At 43.0% G+C, this 25,351-nt stretch overlaps 1 pseudogene; it reads right to left on the bottom strand.

The window, feature by feature from the left end:
• Positions 1–2,095: 2,095 nt before the first annotated feature.
• On the bottom strand, positions 2,096–19,665 carry LOC132868920 (uncharacterized; annotated as a pseudogene).
• Positions 19,666–25,351: the final 5,686 nt, after the last annotated feature.

The raw sequence follows: 25,351 nt of genomic DNA, 5'->3' as shown, positions 1-25,351 counted from the left end.
TGTGTGTGTGTGTGTGTGTGTGTGTGTGTGTGTGTGTGTGTGTGTTTGTTTGTGTGTGTGTGACTAGCTCTGGTGTGACAGATTTTCATGCAATGTTTTACATGTTTTTTGTATGTTGTATTGCGTTACATGTTTTGCAGTTGCACATTCTGTTTTGCGTTTTGCCTGATACACAATAAAAAAAAAAAAACAAGATATAAATGTTAACATGTTCATTGGTAATTGTATTCGTCAAAACAATGTTCTAGATAAGCACATCTTTATCAATAGGCCCATATAAAAACTGCACGAAATGCACTTAAAAATATTTTGGGAAGGGCTCAAATTTGGACCCCCCCAATATTTATACCATGGTTACGCCCTTGATGGACATCAACAGTAAACGGGCAGCAAAAGTGAACAAACTGTGGGAGAAAAGTGTGCACCTGGTCACGTGACTCCACCGGGAGCGCGCTGGCTGGCGATGGAGAAAAGGGACACGTGCGCGTTCACAGAGTCTGTAATTCCGTTCCCCTGTTGCAGAGAACCTGCACTGTTTCTGTGTGTGGTGCTGTTTGGAAATAACAATGCACTGTACGCTCATGTCAGGCTTTTATTTGCTTTTCAATTGCTATTTTATAGCCAACAAGGGAGTTAAATCTCTCCATGAAAAAGAAGCAAATGAAGGTGAAGAACCAGCTGATGGATGAATGCAGTAAAGAGGAAGCACTTCATGGTGCAGGAGAACACAAGAGCAGCAGTGTGATCACATGCAGAGGTTTAGAGGCGGACTGTTCAGTGTCCATCAGGAGGGAGAGAGAGAGAGAGAGAGAGCTGGGTGAACAGAAAACTCTCACACACGAGCAGGAGTTGGAGAAGAATTCCTGTTTGGTTCTGTGCAGATGTGAGGATGATGAGATTCTGAGAGTGGAGAATCTTTTATTAAGGTGAGTGGTGATTATTTTTTTCCTGTGTATTATGATCTCTGTACAGCTGATCACCTGATAATGATCAAGTGCAGGAATCTTTTTAATTGAATATATGCCAAGCAGGGCGGCACGGTGGTGTAGTGGTTAGCGCTGTCGCCTCACAGCAAGAAGGTCTGGGTTCGAGCCCCATGGCCGGCGAGGGCCTTTCTGTGTGGAGTTTGCATGTTCTCCCCATGTCCGCGTGGGTTTCCTCCGGGTGCTCCGGTTTCCCCCACAGTCCAAAGACATGCAGGTTAGGTTAACTGGTGACTCTAAATTGACCGTAGGTGTGAATGTGAGTGTGAATGGTTGTCTGTGTCTATGTGTCAGCCCTGTGATGACCTGGCGACTTGTCCAGGGTGTACCCCGCCTTTCACCCGTAGTCAGCTGGGATAAGCTCCAGCTTGCCTGCAAACCTGTACAACAGGATAAAGCGGCTACAGATCATGAGATGAGATATATGCCGAGCAAGAAAGAATGTGAAAGTGTTGAAAGAAAGCAAAATAAAGGTAACAGGTGATATAAGGACAGGATTGTGTCTGAGGGAGGAGGAGGAAGGTTTTGGGAGGTGGACAGGACATCCGGCTTTGCAGACGAAGATGGAATCCACTGATGAAGCTGATCAATGGTAGGAAAGTTGTTTCCAATCATCACTGTGACACAGATTCATTTATTCTGTCAAATGTGGTGCAAAAGAATGCTAAAATACAGAAATGTGTATCTCTTGACATTTTATTTAATTTTAAAAATAGAAAAGGAAAGCGCACCAGCGTTACTCAGAATACATCAGTTCTGATAGCATTTACAATACAGGACCAAGAACATTACAATATCATGTGAGGAAAAAAATACAATGTGCCTCGTTTTTAATGATGTAAATATTGTGAAAGTGAAGCAGGCTTCAAAAGCATGTGAGTGTCTGATATAAAACTGTAAATGATACACGTTTAAATCTAAACACACATTCTGTGATTCATTTAAAATATTATTCAGCATCAAAGGGAAAGCTGAAAGTCTAAAAGGGCTGAAAAGAACAAATTGTGAATAAAAATGAAGCGACAGTATTTAGAGAAGTGTTTTTCAGCAAGACTATTTCTGAACAACTCTCTTTATTAATTTATTGATGGATCAGCTCATTGAGTTCTCAACTACAGACTCACTGCTCCATCTCCATCAGCTCTGCTGTAATGAACTGTATCAGGACCTGGAGAGTAAAATACACAAGAAAAGCTCAGTTCATGCAGCTGAAATTTTGGGGACGTGGATGATAAATTTCCACAAAGAGCCAGAAGGTGTTTGTACCTTTCTTTCTGGTGGTGTAATAGACCACAGCCACGATAATGTGCAGAAAGAACACAGTCACTACGGCGAAGGGGACGTAGGGAAGATGCTCTGGAGAGACATCAATATCAGTCAGAACTTTACCTTAACACTGTATTCAGATTTAATTTCAATTTTTAAGACAATCCAGGAATCGTAGTAAAAAGTGAAAGCGGGTCAGAACACAAACTCAGATAATCCATCGTCATCAACACAAATGAGGAGCAGAACACGGAACAGAAACTTTTCACATCTGATTCTTACATTTTATTTCTGATTTTATGTTGCACTTTTCCTCTATTTCTTTATATTTCTTTACTTTAGCTACATACTGTAGTCAACTTCACACATGGTTTATATACAGAAGGTCATTTTACCTCTTACTGTGAGATGGACGTCTGAGATTCTGTTCCTGATCTCACACCTGTACCGTCCTCCATCCTCTACAGTCAGGTGTGATATGAGCAGAGAGAGATTTCCTGGAAGATGATCATTAAAGAGCTGAACTCTGTCTGTGTAGAGATTTGTCTGGTCCTTTGGGAAGATTTCTTTGGAATCAGAACCATTTTAAAAACGTCCATGTGAAAGTGTGTGGTTTGGCTTGTAGTTCAGAGCAGGAGCAGGGCAGAAGGACAGACTGTCCCACGTATCCAGTCACAGTCACTGTTGGTTGATTCAGTGTGCAACCTGGAGAATGAACAAACATCAACATATTGCATCGCTGTTACAACATCAGATTAATCTGTCATGAGATTTTCACTGAAGTAGCATTTGTGAATAAAAATGAGTCTTTTACCTTTAACAGTGAATCCGAAGGTTCTGTATTGGCTCCTTTTAACACTACACCTGTAATCTTCTCCATCCTCTTCAGTCAGGTTTGATATGAGCAGAGAGAGATTTCCTGAAGAGCGATCATTAACCAGCTGAAATCTCTCTTTGTACTACTGCTCACTTTCAGGAGATATCTTTACCCATTTCTTTTCATTTGTTGCCTATTTCTCCCATGTGAATGTCTCAGGTGTGGTGTGGAGGTCAGTGCAGGAGCAGGGCAGCAGTACTGAGCCTCCTGTGTATGCAATGATTTCTATGGTCCTGCACCATAACTTATTGCATCTTGTCAATGACTGACTTGTTTATCTGCCTGTGACAGGGGAGAAAGCAAGGACAACCCCAGAGAAGACAAAAAGGAAAAAAGCAGTAGGAGAGACAGAGCTGCGACCGAACAGTGAAACCAGTTCTGGTGAGGATAACGATTCCCCCTGCTACGAACTAAGATACAACCTGAGAACCGGAAACAGAAAGAATGTGATACCTACCAGCGAACCTACCTATGTTCCACGGAGGAATTCAGCTCCTGCTGAATCCAGTCACATAGCCAGTTCGGGAAAACCTTGGAAAGGAAAGAGAATTAAGACACACAAAGGAGACACCTGTAAAACTGACACGTGGACAGGGAGGAACCGAACAAGAGAGGTCTGACGAACAAAGCATGGAACCTGACTCTTTCGGTGAAGAGGAGGAAAATGTGAGTGATGTGGAGTCAGGCGTCAGTCACGCACCAGCCATGGAGAGTGAAAGTGGAACTGGGCAGCCCGTTCCAGAAGAGACTCATGTTGGGCCAGACCTGGCCCCACATCCAGATGGACAAACACTCAGAAGGTCCACTGTAGATAGGCGACCAGCAACACTTCACCTACAACGTTTTAGGCCAGCCTTCACTTCATGTTCAACCATCAGTCAACAGTGCAGAGGTTTATGAGGCGCCACACATGACACTTTTGAACATGACACCATACACTTCAACACCTTACTCTGTTCCAATAGCACATCGCATTCCATCATCCTACCTGCTACCACCATGCACATGGCTAGTATTTTATAACATGCCTTTTTACACTTGCTAAGAGATTCAGAAGGGGCAAGGATAGCATTGAGAGTTGTGATATTGAGTAAATGAGTTAAAGGTGGTAAAATGTCAGGAGCCATTTTTTTTTTTGGGGGGGGGGGAGTGTGTGACACCCACAAATGTATGGTCACAATTGTTGAGTTGTTTGAATTGTTGTGTATTTTTCTATGAAAAAGGCCAGATTTAAATGTGTTTTCTATATGGGTTTTAGTAAGGTGCGTTTCCCCAAGTCTACCACAAGAGGGAGTATCACCAAAATTGAGCGCTAGTTGTAGTAAGCTGCGCCAGGCTAACATTCCTCAGAGAGGACTGCCTGCTGAACCAACACAACTGACGACTCTTGTCCGTACTTTTACTTTACCACAATGTATCCTGAAGGACTTATAAAGTCTTTGTGATTGTTGTTTGAGTAAAGTTTAAGATAGAAAATGGGGTGTTGGGAACTTTAAGGGACACAGAGTTTTCTTTACTGTGGGAAACAATTAAACAAAATGGCGGCCGTACTGTTGATGTTTTCATTTGGTTGTATAGAGATCTTGCAGTCACGTGACCGGAAAGTACACAACCGCCATCTTGTCGGTCAAAAACACCGCTGAATACTGCTGCACTCGTGTACAGAATGGATCAATTTCAACCGACGGACTACACGGCTCATTTTTCTAATGAACAGATAACTAGATATATGTCTAAAATAAACGATCTACAGATTTGTGACCCTTATGGCTTACCGGACGGAGTTTTCACGACCGGATTTTGAACTGCCAGCGGAATACCCGGACGTGTATAATTACCTCATTAACTTTCCCTCGCTGTTCAGTGGTGAAGCACTGCGTGCTTATAAATCTCTGGACAGTTATCTTTACAGAAATTCAGGATTTGTCAGCGACTCAGATGTGGCATCTTGTAAACAAGAATCCTCATTGGATGGGTAAGTCACTTAAGTATTGAGTATAGCACTGACCAGCCGATTATAGAATAGAATAAGGTAATTCCAGCTGTAATTCCAAATCGTCCGTCTTGTTTACATGGATCTGGCGTCGGAGAGGTAGAGGCTTGGCAGTGGAGATTTGAGTGGCTGTTTTCTGAGCTTAGTCAACAGGCCGGCTCTGCCTGCAGCCTCGCTTTTGCTTCCACTCCCGGCACCGTCTCCTTCACTTTGCTTCCGATAACAATCCACGGAGACCCCGCTGGTCTCGCTATCTCGTCCGGAATGTTGTGCATGCGATGGAAATCGCTACAAACCGTCATTTTCTGCTGGAAACCAATATCCAGTAAGTCCATACGGTTGTAGTGGATACTGAAGTCCGGTACAGACGAACAACACGCAAAAATACACGCAAAAAAACATAAACGTGCACAGGTAGGGAGAGCTTGTAGCCGCAGCCGTTGTAGTAGAATTGTATATAGTAGGGTTTTCCAGAAGAAAAGGTAGAAGTAAAAGCAGAAGTAGAACCAGAAGTAGAAGGCGGAATATGGCGTTTGACCGACAAGATGGCGTCTGTCACAATCTGGATCGGCTGTGACGTCACATGCAAGTGCTCCATACTGTAGAGCTCCTGAGCATTTCTATTTCATTTCATTAATTTGATTTATACTAAAATTAATTGATTGTACTGTGTTGATAAGTTAAAAATGTTCAATCTTATATTTTTGTATGGTTAAAAGACTGGCGTTTGTTACTGGGAGGTCTGCATCATTGTGTAAAAATTGTGTAAGAGTGTTCAGGCATACAGTAGGATAGGAAAGCTATGTCAAGCAAGCTGTAGAAACAGTCAGTGCGTTTACATGCACATAGAGAAAATCGAATTTCTGCCGTAGCTCGACTGAAATCGAAGTTCTAAATGCCATGTCAACACCTTAGCTCGGCTGAAATCGAACCGAACTGGATTTCTCGTAATCGAGCTACACGACCTAGATTATGCGATTGTAGCCGAGCTACTTAGTGCATGTAAACCCTATCGAGCTACGTAGTCAAGCTACTTACTTCAGCACTGCCCCTTCCGGAAGTGACGAGTGACGAGACCACAAGCGGGAAACACAACAGCCTTGGTCGGCATGACGACAGTAGTGAGATGAGAAATACACACACTGCAATTTAAACAAGGTTGAAGTAAAATTCATCAGCTTTGAATCATATAGTCTAGTATATGCTCATATGATGTGTTCTTCTTGTGAACACGGAACTGATAACTTTGTTTATACTCTTGAATAGCTCTTCTTCATGACGACAACCGGAAGTGGACCAACACGATGGGGTGTGTAGCGCCACCTGTGGCTCAGGTGCACAATGTACCTCACACAATAGCTCGATTTCCTTGTGTGCATGTAGGATTGGATTTCTCTGGCACCCCTGCTGGGACCCTTAGCTCGATTACCGACAGTAGCTCGATTTGGATGTGCATGTAAACGCACTGAGTGTTGTATCACGGGTGGGATATCTTTTGAGGCTGGTTGAAGCAGCATGGGGAAAATGTGTGTTTGAGGCCAAGTTTACATTAGACCGTATCTGTCTCGTTTTCTTCGCGGATGCACTGTCCGTTTACATTAATACGCCTGGAAACGCCGGGAAACGGGAATCCGCCAGGGTCCACGTATTCAATCTAGATCGTGTCTGGTCCGGTGCTGTGTAAACATTGAGAATACGCGGATACGCTGTGCTGAGCTCTAGCTGGCGTCTCACTGGACAACGTCACTGTGACATCCACCTTCCTGATTCGCTGGCGTTGGTCATGTGACGCGACTGCTGAAAAACGGCGTGGACTTCCGCCTTGTATCACCTTTCATTAAAGAGTATAAAAGTATGAAAATACTGCAGATACTGATGCAAATACTGCCCATTGTGTAGTTATGATTGTCTTTAGGCTTGCCATCCTTCCACTTGCAAGTGGTAAGTGACGCGCATGCCCGACATGCACTGAGATCACACACACAGCGGCTCAGTCCCAAATCACTGCACGTGCACTTCACTCGCGCGCTCTGTGAGCTGCGCAGGGCCGGAGTGCGCACCCTCCAGAGGGCACTCGCTGTTCAGGGCGGAGTGATTTGGAGCGCAGGATGCCTGTGGAGCCGAGCGTATCCGTGTATTGGCGTTGCTATGTGCACGCGAATCGTGTATTGGCGTTGCTGTGTGCACACTAATCGTTTTAAAAACGTTAATCTGATGATCCGCTGATACGGTCTAATGTAAACCCCACCTGAGTGTACATTGTCTGTTTACAGTGATTTGTAGTTTAGTCAGTACCAGTAATGAGGCCAAACAAAATGTGTTTCCTGGGTTTTCAAAATAGGGTAGGTAGGTAGGGGAAAAAAAATTGCTTATCCCAAAAGTTTACGACAAATTTTCTAGGGTAGGTAGGAAAAAGTGAGAAGTTTCCTTTGAAAACTTTTTTTTTTTTTTGCAAAATGCTCGTTCAAAACTAAACCTAGTCATCAGATATCGTTGATGATATAAGGATGCACTTGTATATAAATTGTTCTAATAATGATGGCATACTTTCATTTTCCAGGTAAAATGGGAATATTTTGGTGGATGATCTATTTGGTGGTGGCCAGAGTGGTGGTGGTGGTTGTCCAGTACCTAGATCTATCCCTTCAGTTCTGAACATTTCCAAAATATATTTTATATACTAGTGGGGACTTTCATACTTAAAACTGATGTCTTGTGTGTTTATCAAAATTGGGTGCATGCCTAACATCTCGGGGGCTATAATCTGTAGGATTGTTCTTCAAAATTAGTCATTGCCACCTATCAAAATACCATCCAGATTCACCCTGAATCATCATATAATCTATTTCAAATATGATATATCAGTTGAAATTCGTTATAGCAACGATGTCCAGTGATTTCTATACCTACCATCGTCGATTGGGGCGTTAGCAGATGCTATATTTCCAAAGTCGTGATGTACGCTCGTAAGGTGAACCGGAACTACATCTATAGCACAATGGAAACTGGGCGTGTTGGTTGTCAGTTTACTCCTGACGGGCCTCGTGTCTTTTGGCAAATACCGAGTGGTTTATATGACACGCCTTAGCGGTTCTCATTTGACTCACCAGGTGGCTGCCAAGCAGGTAGGGTCGGGTGCGAGAAATAGTTTGTTTATCGTGGTCATAAACAGTTGCAGGGTAGCAGTGTTTTTACAGGGTCGGTCGGGTAACCGGAAACACATATATTATTTTGTTTGGCCTGATATACAGCATGGGTGTAGTGGACGCGGGGGACATGTCCCCTGCACTTCCCGTATTTGTGCCGTCTGTCCCCCGCACTTTTTACAGCCATTACAGCCACTCAATTAATTTTTAACATGTGGAAACGCGTTTTTCCGAGCCGCCTCTAAACGCATCATGAGCAGGCGGAGCTAACAAACACCGCTGTCGTGTGTGATCAGAGACGCTTTAGAAAATATTGTATGAGTATCTTGGGTGTGATTCAGATCTGGGCAGTGCTTAACCAGCCAAAAGGCTAAAGACTTTAGACAGTTTTTTTCCAAACAAACCGTGTAAGTTGAGTAATGCTGTTGAATGTAGATAATGTTTAGCTAAAAGATGACAAATGTCAATTTAGTTAGTTAAGCTAGCTAGCTAACTTGGAGGCGGTAGTAACTAGTTACATTTACTCCGTTACATTTACTTGAGTAACTTTTTGGATAAATTGTACTCTTGTTGTTTTGTTGCAAAATACGTTTTACTTTTACTTGAGTAATATTATTCTAAAGTAACAATACTCTTAGTTTTTGTTTTTTTTTTCTTTTTTATCAGACATCTAGTTTTTGGGTTTCTTTACCTGACATGTTTCGACGTACGACTGTCGTCTTCCTCAGAGTGTCACCGGATGTTAATTGGTGACGCATCTTTTATCAGCTGATGTTTCTGAAGGCGTGGCCACATCCACATACTTTCAGTTCAGGAATACAATTTACAGACAGAAGGAAGGTTTTGCCATGGGAGACCCACTATCAGCCATCATGTGCGGCTTTTTCATGGAAGATCTGGAACAGAAAGCACTCACTACAATACCAGCAGAATACAGGCCAACACTCTGGAACCGTTACGTGGATGACATACTAGAAAAAGTCAAGAGGGGACACACTCAACAACTCACCGACCATCTCAACACCATGGACAATACTGGCAATATAAAATTCACACATGAAGAAGAAACGGAGCAGTCAATAGCATTTTTGGATCTAAAAATACATCACACAGAAGATGGGGACATCAAAATAAAAGTACACAGAAAACCCACACACACCGACCAATATTTCAACTGGACTTCCGAACACCCCATAATGCACAAAATATCAGTAGTCAGAACATTACATGAACGCACAACAATAATTACAGATCCACAGGACAAAGAACAGGAGAAACAACATATACAACACGCACTGAAGGCATGTCAATATCCACAATGGGCAATATCCAAAGGGGCGGAACAGGTTAAGAACAACAAAACACAGAAGAAAGAGAAAAAACAAACCAACAAACAAGAACACAGGGGAGTAGTTACATTACCATACATTAGGGGAATAACTGAACGCATTCAAAGAGCAATGAGGAAACACAGCATTAACACACCTGTCAAACCATACACAACACTCCGTCAGATCCTGGTTCATCCCAAAGACAGAATACATCCGGACAACAGATGCAACACCATATATGAGATTCCATGTCAATTATGCAATAAAACTTACATTGGGGAGACAGGAAGGAGTTTCAACACAAGAAAAAATGAACATAAGAAAGAGTGCGAAAAGGAGACAGCTATAAGACAAACCCGAACAATAAAAGAAAAGGCACAACAGGAAAATTATAAGTCAGCTATAACAGATCACTGCAAAAGGGAAAATCATAAAAGATGCGTCACCAATTAACATCCGGTGACACTCTGAGGAAGACGACAGTCGTACGTCGAAACATGTCAGGTAAACAAACCCAAAAACTAGATGTCTGATAAAAAAAAAAAAACTAACTATATTTAATATAAGACATAATGAACGTAATCGAAATAACAATACTCTTACTTGAGTAACGTTACTATTTTGGCTACTCTAAGATTACTCACTTCTGGGTAGAAAATAAGAGTATAAATGTATTTTTGTTCCTTTGACTGTTGTTTTTGTAAAGATTTAATTTATTTTTGTGGTAGTTAAAGTTTAAAGTACATGAATTTGCTGATTATTATTACCGTATTCCTAATTCTATTTCAAAATGTTGCTTTCCACATATTTTTTAATCTTTATTGCCACAATAGAAAGAGCAGGGTGAGAGAGGAGACAGTGGACCAGAGGCCAACAGGGATGATTATGCAGGGTCACAGGTGAGAAGAGAATATAACTAGCTACGTCACTACTACTATTCTTAATTCTGTTCATAAATTTTACTAAATAGATTTATAGATTTTGACTTTAGATTTTGATAGTATATCATTTTAAAGAACTAAAGTCAGTTCCCTGGTGCTGTGCTGTTTGTGGTTATGTGGTTCTTTAGCTGCTAAGGAGAGGTGCAATTGAATGCGAGAGGATGATAAATCACTCAATAGACCTCTGAACAATTTGTCCCCCTCACTTCTAAAATGATGGCTACGCCCCTGATATACCGTACCGCGATGTAGGGGTACCAGATGTATGTTATGCTAACAGTAATACGTCTGTTAATTTGTGAAGTTGTGTATTGGTGGATATGTTTAATATTGTGAAAAGAAATGTAAAAGCCTGTTATTAAAGACCGAGGACTGCCTGCTGAATGAACACAACTGATGACTCGTCTGTACTTTTCCTGGACAAAACAGGTAACTCATCCTGAGGCCTGAAACACCTGAAAACTGCCATAAAACCTGACAGAAGAAGAAGAGAAAATTTAATATTTATTGGGTTTTTCCACAGAGAACAACTCAAACAGTGCAACACAATAATCATCATTTTACACACTTTAATACAAACTTGAAAAAGATGTCAGAACAAGTTCACCAAGGAGAGAAAGATGAAGTGAAAACTGGGAAGAGAGTGAGAGTTTTGACAGAGGAAGAAAAGGAAAGAAGCGATGAAAGAGCAAGAGACGGGCAAAGAAATCTTTCACAAGAAAAGCGACAAGCTGAAAGAGAAAGAAAATGGTTAAAAAATGAATGAATAGAAATGAGTTGTAGGAATTTAATTCTAAATAGTGATGTTGATTTTGAAATCACTGCGAAATCCTTCGGGATCTGACAAGTTGCTCTGAATCCACTCAGTGTTTTCATGAATCGTGTCTCTTGTTTTCAAAACATTTTGCTATAAACCCCCCTGTCATCCACGAAACCCCACTATCTGACCCAAGTGGTACAGTCCCTCGGTTCCTCCTAAACCCGTAAGTAGCAGAGTTTGAATGCCGGTGAGTAAAGTGAATACGGAAATGTCATCACAAAGTTTTACCCAATAAATGAGTGTGTACATTTGCATTTCTTGATATTAGCCAAAGTGAACACAGATGAGAGATGTAAATGACAATGAGCATTTTGAACGAGACATGACAAACATTTGGGATCCAAAAATGCTGCTAGGCCTTTCCCCGCTCTCCCCACAGCACAGTTGGGGAGAGCGTTTCACAGCATGAAAATGAAGTGATGGCAAACAGTGATTAATGCCGAGCAGGGCTTATGAAACCAGTTATACTGATCAATTCAAACGGTCTGGACAAGGAAAGAAAACAGCAATACACTAGCGACAGGTCAGCTGATGGTAAAGTGGTGGCAAAAGGCTGCCTGCGCACTGCGCATGCTCCGTTAGCTTAGCTTTAAAGGTCATAGGCAAGGGTCGGAGGCGAAACGTAGAATATCAACTTTATTGTCTAGAAGAACGGCCCAAAAAGCGAATTCAATCTTCCTAGTGTCTAATTTGCACCCTAAAATTGAATAAAACGCTTAAAATATACTGTTTTGCCCAATTTACGAAGGTTTGTTTACATCTCACTTATGTGCACTTTCACCGCCAGGCGGCCGTCATCGTGACGTCATTTAAGGCAAACAGACCGGGAGCAGCTCTGTGTTTACCTGCGAACCGAGCACACGTGTACGGACTTGGGTCGTGAGAGGTTGTGTAAAATGTCTGATGGCGATTTTGAAGTAGGAACTGTCCAAATTGAATATCGAGAGGTGAAACCATATACTAGTGCATCTCAAAAAATTAGAATATTGTGAAAAAGTTCAATATTTTCCATCACTTATTTAAGAAAGTGAAAATGTTATATATTATAGACTCATTACACATAAACTAAGATGTTTCAAGCATTTTTCTATTTTAATTTTAATCAGTATGTCATACAGTACAAAAACATAAAAAAAATCTCAAAATATTAGAATATTTAATTTCGAGTTTGAGTAAAACAGTATGAACACAGTGTATCTCTCAGTGTAGTTCAGTACACACAACCACAATCATGGGGAAGACTGCTGACTTGACTGTTGTCCAGAAGATGATCAGTCAGTGCGTTTACATGCACATAGAGAAAATCGAATTTCTGCCGTAGCTCGTCTGAAATCGAAGCTCTAAATGGCATGTAAACACCTTAGCTAGGCTGAAATTGAATCGAACTTGATTTCTTGCAATCGAGCTACACGACCTAGATTATGCGATTTTTGCCGAGCTACTTAGTGCATGTAAACCCTATCGAGCCACGCAGTCCAGCTACTTACTTCAGCACTGCCCCTTCCGGAAGTGACAAGTGACGAGACTACAAGCGGGAAACACAACACCCTCGGTCGGAAAAAAAAAAAACCCAGCCTCGGTCGGCATGACACTTCACCTTAGCCGCCCACTTTATTAGGAACACTTCTGTTCGTACATACAAACTACAAACACTGTTCTTGGAGTTTAGAGTTTATTTTAATTTTAAAAGGGACAGTGTACAAATTAAACATTATCCTTGTGGTAAGGACAGATGTCTGTACCAGGTTATAGCAGTACATGCTAATTTCCGCCTGTAGTCACTTTGTTTATACTCTTGAATAGCTCTTCTTCATGACGACAACCAGAAGTGTACTAACATGATGGGGCGTGTAGCGCCACCTGTGGCTCAGGTGCACAATGCACCTCATAACAATAGCTCGATTTAAACACTGTGCATGTAGGATTGGATTTCTCTGGCACCCCTGCTGGGACCCTTTGCTCGATTGCTGACAGTAGCTTGATTTGGATGTGCATGTAAACATAGTGACTGATGCCCTCCACAAGGAGGGTAAGCCACAAAAGGTCATTGCTGAAAAGGGTGGCTGGAAAAGTTGCACAAGCAACAGGGATGGCTGCAGTCTTGAGAGGATTGTCAAGAAAAGTTGATTCAAGAACTTGGGAGAGCTTCACAAGGAGTGGACTGAGGCTGGTGTCAGTGTATCAAGACCCATCACGAACAGACATCTTCAAGAAAGGGGATACAACTTTCGCATTCCTAATATCAAGCTACTCCTGAGCCAGAGACAATGTCAGAAGTATCTTATCTGGGCTAAGGAGAGAAAGAAATGGACTGTTGCTCAGTGGTCCAAAGTCCTCTTTTCAGATGAAAGTACATTTTGCATTTAATTTGGAAATCACGGTTCTAGAGTCTGGAAGAAGAGTGGAGAGGCACAGAATCCAAGGTGTTTGAAGCCCAGTGTGAAGTTTCCACAGTCTGTGATGATTTGGGGTGCCATGTCATCTGCTGGTGTTGGTCCACTGTATTTTATCAAGTCCAAAGTCAACACAGTCATCTACCGGGAGATTTTAGAGCACTTCATGCTTCCATCTGCTGACGAGCTTTTTGGAGATGCTGATTTCCTTTTCCAGCAGGACTTAGCACCTACCCACAGTGCCAAAACTACTACCAAATGGTTTGCTGACCATGATATTACTGTGTTTGATTGGCTAGCCAACTTGCCTGACCTGAACCACATAGAGAATCTATGGGGTATTGTCAAGAGGAAGATGAGAACACCTGACCCAAAAATACAGATACACTGAAGGCCACTATCAAAGCAACCTGGGCTTCAATAACACCTCAGCAGTGCCACAGACTGATCACCTCCATGCCACACCACATTGATACAGTAATTCATGGTAAAGGAGCCCCAACCAAGTATTGAGTGTATAAATGAATATACTTTTCAGAAGTTGGACATTTCTGTATTGTAAATCCTTTTTTTGATTGATCTTAGGGAATATTCTAATAATTTGAGATACTGGATTTCTGATTTTCATGAGCTATAAGCCATAATCATCAAAATTAAAACAAAAAAGGCTTTAAATATTTCACTTTACATGTAATGAATATAGAATATATGAAAGTTTACCTTTTTGAATTAAATTATGAAAAAAAGGAACTTTTTCATGGTATTTAAATTTTTTGAGATGCACTAGTATGTATGAACCTATGGCTGTTGCGAAGCAATCGGTGAATGTGGCTCACTGGTTTGACCGTGCGGCCTCGGAATCGGACAGCGACCCGGCCGACTCTGATCGCGGTGACCCCGGACCTCAACAAGACTCGTGCCCAAACGATTTATCCTGGTAATTATGATAAATTCCTACTTTTGTCGTAATACTAAATAAGAGCTCTTTTGAAGAATAATTAAACCGCCCTCCCTAGTGGATGTAGGTAACGATTACTGGACAGTGCTCCGGTAGGCCACATTAGCCTGCCATCCGCGGCATTATACTATTTATAGCCGACTCTAAGCGAGGAAATATCCCTTTGTCTCATTTCCACAGTGATTGTACAGGATCCTTCAGGATTCTTGACTTGTCAATTGCAAGCAAAAGTAAAAATGTTTACCTCCAATCTTCTCCTTTTTGCTTGAGTGTTGTTGCTCCGTTTCTTCTTTGACTACTTGATTTTGTTTCACATGCACAATCCACTCTCTCTGCCTCTTCTCCTCTTCCAGAAAAAACAATTCTCTGGCTTCACATGCACAATCCACTCTCTCCGCCTCATCTCCTCTTTGGGGAAAAAGCCAACCCTCTCACTCCGCCTCTTCTCCTTTTTTGGAAAAAGCCAACCTTCTCGCTCTGCCTCTTCTCCTTTTTGGAAAAAGCCAACCCTCTCGCTCTGCCTCTTCTCCTTTTTCAGAAAAAGCCAATCCTCTTGCTCCTCCTCTTCGGGGAAAAAGCCAATCCACTCTCTCTGCCTCTTCTCCTCTCTCGGAAAAAGGTAAAAACTTCTTCCTGAACCGGTCCTGTTGTTAGAGTTCAATGCACAACAATAAGGCATGTTTTTTCTTTGGAAATTCCTGAATGCATGTCTGCACTCAAGCCGAACAGCAATGCAAGTAACGGAAATGGACTCAACTCAAGGGGTTTGTTTGTCTTAAATGATGTCACGCGCCAAGCGGTCACGAAAATCGCTGAACGGAAATTTGCCACAATCCACACTAACTTATTTGATTATTATTTATTAACAATACTTCTTGGGACCAGAAAAAAATTACAGAGGGTTTTTTAACAAAGTTTCAAATGTGCATAAATTGAAAACCGTTGCCTATGATCTTTAATATCGCCTGCATGGTTTGGCTCCTGTTGCAACTTGGCCCACGAGGGTAAAAATTTCAACCAAAGACCTTGAAAACTTTTATATTTCCTTTACTTTTCGGCGAAAATTGCCATTCTGTGTTCAAAATAAGAAAGTATGTCACCTATGATTTTGGTGTAGAGCAGAGGAAAAAACTGGGTGGGGGTGGGGTGGTTTCTGTTACGCTCAATCCACAGAAATAACATCAGATAGCAAATTATCTCGCAAGCACAGTGATTTTCTAAGATGGACATGGTGCCAAAGATGAAAATGACAACTCCCGATGTGTCGTGTTCTGTGTCAAACGGCTGGCTAGCTGTATTGGAGCGATTGGAGAGCAGCAACTGCAAGTCGTGCGTATTCGTCATTCTAGACGACATGCTTTGCAGGCTGCTTTAGAACATCCCCACACCAAAACTAGCTATATCAGTATTTACTCACCACGGAAATCAGTTTAACCTTTAACTGAACCACACTCCTATCGGTAATTAAATTTTAACTCTTCATATTAGTGGAACTCCTTTGGCCCACGCGAGTGGAGCCCCATCGGCATAGTGTATGGATACATAAAGAAACCCATTGAGTTGTTTTCTGATGGTTTTGGTCCTGTGTGTGGCAGGCACACCATGGGAAACCTAACAGCTGAGTAGTGAAAGAAAGAAAGAAAGAAAGAAAGAAAGAAAGAAAGAAAGAAAGAAAGAAAGAAAGAACAACTTTATTCATCACACACTTGTGAAATTTCTTCTCTACATTGAACCCATCTGAAGCAGTGAACACACACATGCAAGCAACGAGCACACATACATATCCAGAACAGTGGGCAGCCATGCTAACAGCGCCCGGGGAGCAGCTGGGAGTTAGGTGCCTCCCTCAAGGGCACCTCAGCCCAAGGCCGTCCCATGTTAACCCTAACCGCATGTCTTTTTGACTGTGGGGGAAACCAGAGCACCTGAAGGAAACCCAGGCAGACACAGGGAGAACGTGCAAACTCCACACATAAAGGCCCTCGCCAGCCGCTGGGTTCGAACCCAGAACCTTCTTGCTGTGAGGCGACCGTGCTAACCACTATACCACCGTGCCGCCCAATGAGTAACCCATCGAGTTGTTTTCTGATGGTTTCGGTCCTGTGTGTGTGTGTGTGTGTGTGCCTGCCACCACAGGAAACCCAACAACTAGTGAAGTAGAGTAGTATTCGGGACAGTATAGTAGTGAGTAACTTGTTACTGTTGTCGCCCGACATTTTGTGCAACATAAGGAAACAGTATAGTAACTATAACGGTCGAAAAATAAAATGAAAGAGGCTGGCTATGATATAAGACAATTCTACACCCCAGAAACAGATGGAAGCGCTGCTTTTAGGCAGTGCCTAAATCTATATATTATTAAATAAGAGTGAGAGAACCGGAGACTCACCTGCAGTGACGTGGAGAAGAAGAGGAAGAAGATAAAAACACACCTGCATTATTAAGCTCTCATGTAAACAGCTCACTAATGTCCACGCTGCAGTAATGACCACAGACACAAAGACACAATCATTTTAAATGCAGCCTTACCCACTCTCTCTCCCATGCCCCCCCCCCACACACACACACACAGCCCACATGTAATGTAGCAATCGTTTTGACTGATTTTTCAAGTGAATTGCTTCAACTTCCTTTGCTATTTCCAATTTCATGTTTCAACACACACTGCATCACACAGTCACATGGTATCTATGTTGTCAGTAAAGACATTGAGAATGACAGCACTAGCCAAACTACAAACATGGCCAATCAGAACTACAACTCCCAAAGAGCACAGCGCCCCATGTCAACAGCTTATTGAAATCAGCTGTCATTCATTCACAACTCATCAGCCACACTACTTTAGCCTCTCTTTCACACACCTTCAGTGTGAAGTATCGTTCTGTGTTTTCCAGTCCATACCAAGCCTTTCTATCTCTGCCTGACTCGAGTATTTCTGACCCTTGCTATCGCTCTTAGTTTACATTATTTGTCTTTTCTACATTGCACTGTTTGCTGCTCGACCAACCCTTGCCTTCCCTTTGACCAAGCTTCTTGTTTTGCGATTTGGCTTCATTTCAAGTTTGCTCCCTGCTCTCCCCTGCATATACTGTACATCCATAAGTGTCTGCACTGACAGGAAACTTTGCCTATCATGGATGCAGCAGAGGAGGCGAAGCAAACCGCAATGAATGCTCAGGGACGTCTTCGAGGAGAACATCAACAGATGCTTGTAGACCTCAACACCTGGACGGCGCAGCTTGCAGCTGTGATGTCGCAGGCCTTCCTAACATGTCCTGAGGCTTCTCCTAGTTCCACATTACAACTCCCCATTCCGGAGAAAATATGCCAGGAATGGTTGTTCAAAAGAGTGTTTGACTATAAACCCGAGGGAACTGAAGTCGGCAAAAGTCTGCTCACCATCTCACAGGGTTCCTGAGGAATCACTGAATATGCCCTAGACTTCAAAATGCTAGCAGCAGCCAGCGGATGGAATGACCCGGCACTGAAAGTGGTGTTTCGCCAAGGTCTCCGTCCAGAAATTCTCAGTAAACTGGTGTGTCATTGCTCATCTCTAACGCTTGGCTCCCTCATTGACTTAGCAATATGACTGGATCATTTGCTGACCGATCGACCCTCGCTCAAGGATAACTCCAAACCAGTCCAGCCCTCTGAGGAGGCTACACCTGTGGAGGTTTCTCACACCCATCTGAAACATGCTGAATGTGAAAGAAGGAGGAAGGAGGGTTTTTGCTTCTTCTGCGGGAGTTCCGAGCACCATATCAACCAATGTCCCATCCACCCATCTCACACCAACCCAGTTAAAAGCCCAGCTCATGCAGTGAGTCCGATGAGCAGATTTAATGCAAAGTTATTTAAAGTACCTGTGTTGTTAAAATTGGTATCCTCCACACACATGCTGTCTGCTTATGTCGACCCAGGGGCAGAGTGGAACTTCATCAACAGCATGATTGTCCAGAACATCGGCCTGCCTACTACCCCTCTGCAGAGTCCATTCAGCATCAGGACCATCGATGTTGGACCAATAGGTGATGGTCTCGTCACCACTCGCACCGCTCCCGGTCACATTCAGGTGGGAGCACTCCACTCTGAACTCCTCTCCCTCTGCGTGACCACCACTGTCAATCACGGCATCATTTTTGGTTACCTTTGGTTACAGCTTCATAACCCACTTATCTCATGGCAGAACAAGGAAATTCTCCAGTGATCATCCACCTGTTTTCTGAACTGTCTCTCACGTCCCCAACTCAGTCTTTCCTCCACCACTGTTGAGAGTCCACAATCGGATTCCATGTAGAATGTTCCTGAGTGTTACCTGGACTTGAGAGAGGTCTTTAGCAAGGGGAAAGCCTGCAGGCTACCACCGTGCTGACCTTATGACTGTGCCATCGATTTTCTACCAGGCACATCACCTCCACGTGGTCGCATCTATCCCCTTCCTCTAAAGGAACACTCTGCCATAGAGGGGTACATCCAAGAAGCCCTCAAACAGAGTTATATATGTCCTTCTAAGTCACCAGCATCAGCAGGCTTCTTCATTGTGGAGAAATGAGGTGGTGGCCTCCGGCCATGCATAGACTATAGAAGATTGAACCAAGTCTCTGTCAAGTGTCCCTATCTTCTTCCTCTTGTTCCTTCTGCCCTGGAACAACTTCCATCTGCCAAGATCTTCTCCAAGCTCGACCTACACTTTGCATACAACCTAATCAGAATTAAGAAAGGCAAGGAATGGCAGACCGCCTTCAGCACAACCGCTGGCCATTCTGAGTACAGGGTAATGACCTATGGCCTTTCTTCAGTGCCAAGCATGTTGCAGTGCTTGATCAATGACGTGCTAAGGGACATGCTAGGCAAGTTTGTGTTTGCATATATCAACAATATCCTGATTTACTCACCCAACAAGAAAAGTCATCTGGAACATGTCAGAGCCATCCTCCAGTGTCTTCTGGCCAATCATCTCTACGTGAAAGCAGGGAAATGTGAATTTCATCAGGATCGAATCTCCTTTTTGGGCTCCATCATCAGTGCAGAAGGAGTCAGCATAGATTTCTCCAAGATAGGTGCAGTCACATCCAGGCCAGCACCCACATCTATATAGGAGCTTCAACGTTTCTTAGGCTTTGCCAACTTCTCCCGTCATTTTATTAGAGGCTTCAGCACAATTGCTGCTTCCCTAATGGGCCTGCTCAAGAAGGGACCCAAGCGTCTTCAATGGAACTCTTTGGCAGAGGAGGCTTTCAATCGGCTCAAGAACACCTTCACTTCTGTCCCTGTCCTACAGCATCCTGACCTGACCAAGCCATTCACGGTCGAAGTTGATGCCTCTGACACGGGAGTAGGAGGAGTCTTGTCTCAACACTTCGGCGAGAAACACAAGCTTCACCCAGTGGCCTTTTTCTCAAATAAACTCACCCCTGCAGAAAGGAATTATGACATCGGTAACAGAGTACTTCAGGTACTTGCCATCAAACTAGCTCTCAAAGAGTGGAGACAGTGGCTGGAGGGAGCCACGCACCCCTTTGTGATACTGACCAATCATAAGAACCTTGAATATCTCAAGAAGGCCAAAAGATTGAACCCATGTCAAGCCAGATGGGCACTCTTCACACATTTTAATTTCACAATACCAAACAATACCAAAGCAGATGCCCTGTCTCGCACCTTCAACTCATCACGCCAGGACTCCAAAACTCAACCCATACTCTTGCCCAACTGCTTCATCCAGTCCATGACTTGGGATCTGGATCAAGAGATAAAGAACTCCCAACTGTGGACAAGCCCAATCAATCTTCCACTGGGCCTTCTTGACATCCGGAAATACCTCCAAGGGCGACTCATCACCTGGGCTCACACACCTCCTGCCATGGGACATCCTGGCAGCCAACAAACTCATCAAATGCTCAGGAATGAGTACTGGTGGGAGAACATGCTTACAGAAATTAACCAGTTCATCGCCTCCTGCTCTGAGTGTGCCCAGGCAAAGGTCCCATGAACCCCTCCTGCTGGCAAGCTTTGTGCCCTCCCGATCCCTCAAAGACCCTGGTCCTATCTAGCCATTGATGTTATCACAGACTTACCCCCCTTCCAGGGCAACACCACCATCATGGTGACTATTGACAGTGTCCAAAGCTCTGAAACTCATCTCGTTACCTGCTATCCCCATGGCACTCCAAACAGCTGAACTGCTCTTCCAACAGGTATTCAGGTACTATGGCATCCCTGAGGACATACTGACCGGGGGCCCCAGTTTATCTCATGCCTATGGACCTGTTTTATGGAACAGTTAGGAGTTTCAGTGAGTCTCACATCTGGGTACCATCCCCAGTCTAAAGGCCAAGTGGAACAGGCCAACCAGGAAACTGGATGTTTTTGTGAGAATCTTCTATATGAGGAACCAGGGGAACTGGTCTCGATTCCTTCCGTGGGTCAAGTGTGCTCAAAACTCACTCAAACGCTCTGTGATGCAACTAACACCATTTCAGTGAATACTCGGCTACCAACTGCCCCGGTTCCCTTGGGACGACGCACCATCACAAGTACAAGTTCTGGAGGACTGGTTCTCTCATAGCCAAGCCATATGGGAAGAGGTACGCTAACACAAAGACCATTAACGCCAAATACAAGTAACACATAGGTAAACACAGAAGCAACAATCCAGATTTCTCTCCAGGTGACCAAGTATGGGTGTCCACAAGGAACCTCAGGCAACCCAATACCTGTCGGAAGTTACAGCCACATTATAATCATAAGTTCAATTTATACAGTGCCTTTCTCAAAACCCAAGGTCGCTTTACAGTGATGGGGAACAAACAAATAAATAAAGTCCACCAAATAGAGACTAGGATGTCATTCCAATGGTGTAGCAGCCACAGTCCCACCAAAAAGCACATGAAAACAAGTCCCACACTGCCAGCACAGCTGCCATGACACCGCCAGCAACATCACTCGGAACACCACGCCATGGATACACAAAGTGAGCACAAAAGCACCGCCACACAAAGCACTGGTACCTTCCAAACCACCTGCACATCCGCCACGACACCACCGAGCAACATCGCTTGGAACACCACACCAAGCACTAAAGCACAGAGCGCTGGACAACCCTGAGGTTAAAATGAGCAACGAGCTCACTGCAGTCCATAGCTAGGAGCATAGGCATCACCCACAGCGAGCCAAGGCCTGGAGGGAACCAACACCCAAAACTGGGTCCAGAGCTACACCTCAATTGACGGACAAAAACACTCAAACAAAAACAAACATCAAACTACACAAACACAAGAAAATAATCATAATGAATAAAATAAAAGAGAGAAAAATAAATAAAAAAGCCCATTTAAAGTACTTCAGCATATCAGCAATGTCTTGTAGAGTAGAACTTCCCCCTCACAGCCGGATATGTCCCACGTTTCATGTTTCTTGTCTGAAAACTGCAATTCTTGGCCTTCTTGCTGATAATGCTCCAGTCCAAGAGCACCCACCACTAAGCCTAGAAGGTGAGCCCATCTACCAGGTAAACAGAATAATTGATTCCAGATGCAGAAGTCGTCAAGTGGAATATCTGGTAGACGGGGAGGGCTATGGACCTGAGGAATGAAGTTGCGTGGGAGCCAAGGAAATTCTGGACCCTCTGCTTAAGCAAGAGTTTCATACACAACACCCTGACAAACCTGTACCTGGGGGAAGAGGGCGCCCTAGGAAGAATTTAGCTCCCAGAGGGAGCTCCTTGAGGGGGGGTTCTGTAGATAAAGACATTTGAGAATGATAGTGCTAGCCAAACTACAAACATGGCCACTCAGGACTGCAATTCCCAAAGAGCACAGTGCCCCCTGTCACCAGCTTATTGAAATCAGCTGTCATTCATTCACAACTCATCAGCCACACTACTTTAGCCTCTCTTTCACACACCTTCATTGCAAGGTATCATTCACTACGTTCAGACTGCAACCTGAAACGACCCATATCCGATTTGTTGTGAAATCCGATTTTTTTGTTAGGCCGTTCACATTACCAATTATATGAGACTTGTATGCGATCTCCAATATGAACAGAAAACGACCCAAAAGTGTCCCGCATGCGCAAATTGACACGTAATAAGCACATCTACGTAATACGTAAAAAAAAAAAAAAAAAGCGCACTCTTCATGTTTAATGATTTCTTTTTTGTTTGTTTGTTTAATTATCTGGTTAGTGTTAAAGTGTGAGGTCTCGTGTGTGTTTTTGTTTCTGGACTGAAATGAAAACGTGTAGCCTGGTAACGAGGGTTGACTCCTAAATGTCTCTCTAATTTCTATATAAGTGCACTACATGTTACTAGGAAGTAATGGATTTTTAAACTCTATATAGTGCACTCGAGCTTCAGTAGGCAGTCATTTGGGATACGGCCGCTGTATTACCAAACTTAATTCAGGCTTAATAATTTGCACATATTTCTCATCTCATCTCATTATCTGTAGCCGCTTTATCCTGTTCTACAGGGTCACAGGCAAGCTGGAGCCTATCCCAGCTGACTACGAGCGAAAGGCGGGGTACACCCTGGACAAGTCGCCAGGTCATCACAGGGCTGACACACAGACACAGACAACCATTCACACCTACAGTAAATTTAGAGTCACCAGTTAACCTAACCTGCATGTCTTTGGACTGCGGGGGAAACCGGAGCACCCGGAAGAAACCCACGCGGACACGGGGAGAACATGCAAACTCCACACAGAAAGGCCCTCGCCGGCCACGGGGATCGAACCCAGGACCTTCTTGCTGTGAGGCGACAGTGCTAACCACTACACCACCGTGCCGCCCTTTGCACATATTTATTTCGTCATATTAATAAACTTTTTCTACATTTTTATAAATATTTATTTAGATTGTTTATAGCCAGCTGATTTCTGCAACTTCTCTCAGCGCTGGCTCAAGGTGCATAAACACCAGTGCAGTTTGCTATGGAGATGAGGCGAGACCTGGCGATGTGGTTTTTGTGGCGGCGGCAGAACTCACACAATAATCTGATTAATGTGGGCAGCAGACTAATGAGACCACAGGTGTCAAATTACTGGAAATTTCCAGAACAATCTTATAATCTTGTAATACAGGATGGTTTAAGTTATAAATCAGTTATAGAAACTGTTTTATTTAATCAGGCTAACAGGTCAACATCCATGTCCCTACCAAATCCACCATTAGCTTGATCAATTCTATAAAAGTCTATTTAAATTCTGAAAACTGTATAAATGTTGTTGTTTTCCACCAAAGAGGCGGGATTAGCCAACGCAGAATAGTGACGTTTGTCTCTTGTTGATGACGTGTAGGTCGCATGAATGCGACCTGTCCGGTCAGACTGCAGTCGCATGTGAAAATAACGGATATGCATCGGATTTAGGACCACATATCCAAGCGGCCTGGGTCGCATGTGAAAAAATCGGATCGGTGTCGTTCAGATTGTCAATAACAAATCGGATACAGGTCGCATATGGGCAAAAAAATCGGATATGGGTCGTTTCAGGGTGCAGTCTGAACGTAGTCATTGTGTTTTCCAGTCCATACCAAGCCTTTCTATCTCTGCCTGACTCTAGTATTTCTGACCCTTGCTATCTCTCTTTGTTTACGTTACTTGTCTTTTATATATTGCCCTGTTTGCCGATCGACCGGCCCTTGCCTGCCCTTTGACCATGCTTCTTATTTTGCGATTTGGGTTTGTTTCAAGTTTGCTCCCCGCTCTCCCCTGCACATACATCCGGAAGTGCCTGCAGTGATCTAGATGATCATTGCAGGCACTTACTGATCACATGATAATGTTCTAGAGTACTGCCTCCCAAAGTGGGGTCAAACAGTTTGATGTATTTTACAGTGATGGAAATCACAACCCACCATTAACCATCAAAGTTTTTATATTGCTGATTGACTTCTTGCAGTTAGTTCCTGCTTTGACTGATTGTGTCAAATAAATGGGATAAATCCAAATCTTAATCATGAAAGAGCAATTCACTTGGACCATGGATATTTTGTAAGTGGAAATGTTCATTCATATTTAAAAATATTTCAACAATAATAAAGATTTTCTTGCTCGTTTCAGTGAATGATTCGACTCGTGTAAATAGTCATTTTTTCTGTTGAACTCTGTGGTATGGATAAAAATGCAGAATAAGAAGACAGTCCACAGTGAGCTTTTCAGCTTTTATTATTTATGGAATAGAAATAAACATGCACAAAAATTGTTGCAGGAAAAAACAATGAACACGACTTTATCAACAGCCGTAAGCTGTTCCGCATTTTTACAGGTTTATACGGACCTAAAAAAAATTATATAATTTCAAATATCTTATAACAACTCTGATTCACAATACTGCCTTGCAATCAGATCTGCACAGTTTCATTTTTAGGTTTCTCTTTTTTTTTTTTTTTTCCAGCCCAGAAATCACCTCGGTCCCAGCCGAGAGAGAGCTTCTTCAGCTTTAAATGTTTTTCTCAAAGATAACCCATGATATGTACACCGTTTCAGCAGAGAGCATGAAGTTGTATCTCTGGATCAAATCGCTGTTTTAAAGATCGAAAGATGATGCAAAATGTCACTACGCCAAAAAAAAGCTGAATATATAAAGACAATAAAGTCACATTGTTCTTTAGAGATAATAAATTTTGATTAGGATACA

Source organism: Neoarius graeffei, chromosome 2 (genome assembly GCF_027579695.1).
Source record: "Neoarius graeffei isolate fNeoGra1 chromosome 2, fNeoGra1.pri, whole genome shotgun sequence".
Lineage (NCBI taxonomy): Eukaryota > Metazoa > Chordata > Actinopteri > Siluriformes > Ariidae > Neoarius > Neoarius graeffei.
Note: the sequence above shows the minus strand (reverse complement) of the source record. Positions and strands in the feature narration are given on the sequence as shown.